We start from the raw sequence: 2302 nt of genomic DNA, 5'->3' as shown, positions 1-2302 counted from the left end.
AGGGGGAGGGGGGCCGAAGGCAGGGGAATGGGAGATGGGAGGTAAGGGGGTGGAAGTGAGAGCCAAGGGGAGTGAAGCGGGAGGCAGGGGGAAGGAGGTAAGTGGCAGGAGGGAGGGAGGTGGGACGCAGTGGGGAGGGAAGAGAAGGACCCCCGCCCCCTCTAATTAAACTTGGAGATCCATGCTCATATATTGAAATCTTTTATGTCAACGTCAATGTCATTCATTAACTTGTATTTGAATTGTTATTATTGTTCTTGTTATTAGAATTAGCCCATAGAGATTAGGTGGGTGCGAAAGTGTAGCTGATATATTTGTTCGAATTGGCTACGAAAGTCAAACAAGAATAAAGAAGACTTCTTGTATAAGACGTCTTGCTATGCACAAATGAATTTATCAGCAGAACACCAGACACCAGATGAGCCCTGTCGCACTGGGGCACTTGTTATTTCCAAAGTGGATCACGGCATTAGGCGGTGGCTTCTGGGTTGGCCGTGTCCAAACCTGGGACATAGGGATTCAATCCAGAATTTATTTTTCGCTTATTATTCATTATTATGAGGTTAGGCCCATATTATTTCCGATTCCCTAATGTGAACACACTATACATTTGGTGTGTACTGTTTGCAACATTTTTTCCAGATTTACGCATTTGTTCCTGTTGCGTAAGGAGGACAGAGCTGTCCTGAGGACAGAGAACTAGTGTGATCATCTAGATTCCTATAGTTTGCATGCGTCTGTCATATATAATCATGTAATATATTATTCTATGATGTAATAATTGTGTATGCGAGCCCTGCGCAGCTTACCTTTCTTTACCTTTCCTTACTTTTCCACGCTTTTCTAGTTTTGCTCCCTATAGGCCTAATTATTATATACGTTGCACGCACAACGCAGTAAAAACACGGGGTTCAAACTGGATAAGTACCGTCAATTTGCGCGCATAACGTATGCACGTATGTTGTTTGTTAGGACTGGGAAATTGAGCGAGTGACACCATTTTTACAGAAAACGTTCTGCACTACTGCGTTTGTTTTGCTGCAAATTGTTGCAATGGAAACATATAGCGGGTAATGATGCAGAAGCTGCTACTTATACAGGTTGCTAGTAACGCATCCGACTAACGCCGTTCACTTGTTTTCGACACGCGCAGCACGCACGACCGCACACGCGCCCATATAGACGTGAAGAGAGATGCACATCTCGCGCTGCGCATGCATGTCCGCTATAGTTCTCTCTTCATTTCCTAACCCTAACCCTAACCCTAACCCTAACCCTAACGCTCGCATATGCATGCACTTGCGCATACGCGTGCAAACAGGCATACAAATGCACGCACGCACGCACGCACGCAGACACGCACGCATTAATGCGATATGCGAACATAATGATGTAATTCGTTCAGGTGTGTGCGTGAAACCCATAGATCCTCACAGCTCACGTATATGTGCGCAGCGGCCGTGTGTACATCTAGGAGAGGCTGTTATGAGGGAAGGATGGAGGAGGTGTAGGAAATCGGCGGCTGTTTCCAACGTATAGGACCGTACCGTGTGTCGGTGAACGCTCTTTCCAGCGAATATCATAATGCTGTGGCCAAAATTCGCCGAGGCATGAAATATTGAATACTAGTTAGTTAGCGAAAACGATGTCGGGGCGCGTCACTCGGTGGTAAAACCTTTTAAACGGAATGCGTAAGCCGCATAAGGAATAGGCGAGCGGGTATGCGTTCACGCAGTAGTGAGCCTGCCTTTTTGTTGGCGTGTAGTACACATTATATAAGAAGTTAATAATGACATTTGTCATTATTAACTCCTGATTATATATATAGACATTTCCAGCCATGGATTAGTAGGAAGTTTACAACGTTACTGCGTAGTGATAGGCTTAGGGTTATAACTTATAGGAGACATGAGCCTAATCCTAACACTAGCAGTAACCGCTTACCGCCCGAGCCGTAATCCGAACTATAAACCGTAGGGCGGCCAGTCCCCACGTCGTAAGCGCGGCTCATAGCTCGCGAGTGCAAATGTCGGAGTTCTCTTGCAGGGTGGCGGGGGGGGGGTATTGTCTCACCGCCTGCTCGGCGCGGTGGCTGCTGCTGCTGCTGCTACGCGGTGTTTTTGCTCGTGAAATATAGATGGGCTTCTCGTGCTGCCAATGTCGCAGCGACAGCGCCGGCTCTATGCGTGTGGTACATCGTTCATCATCTCTCTTATTGCCCTTCTCTCTCTCTCTCGCTCTCTCTCTCTCTCTCTCTCTCTCTCTCTCTCTCTCTCTCTCTTTCTTTCTCTCTCTCTCTCTC

General features: G+C 47.1%; 1 protein-coding gene across 1 annotated transcript in view; it reads left to right on the top strand.

Annotated features, from left to right (window-relative positions):
- The window catches only part of LOC106805912 (josephin-1-like), an 88102-nt gene that overhangs the window by 11956 nt on the left and 73844 nt on the right, over positions 1–2302 (top strand). The gene's annotated exons all lie outside the window — the stretch shown is intronic.

This window comes from Priapulus caudatus, unplaced genomic scaffold (genome assembly GCF_000485595.1).
Source record: "Priapulus caudatus unplaced genomic scaffold, Priapulus_caudatus-5.0.1 Scaffold133, whole genome shotgun sequence".
NCBI classification, from domain to species: Eukaryota; Metazoa; Priapulida; class Priapulimorpha; order Priapulimorphida; family Priapulidae; genus Priapulus; species Priapulus caudatus.
This window is presented reverse-complemented; position numbering and strand designations above follow the sequence as displayed.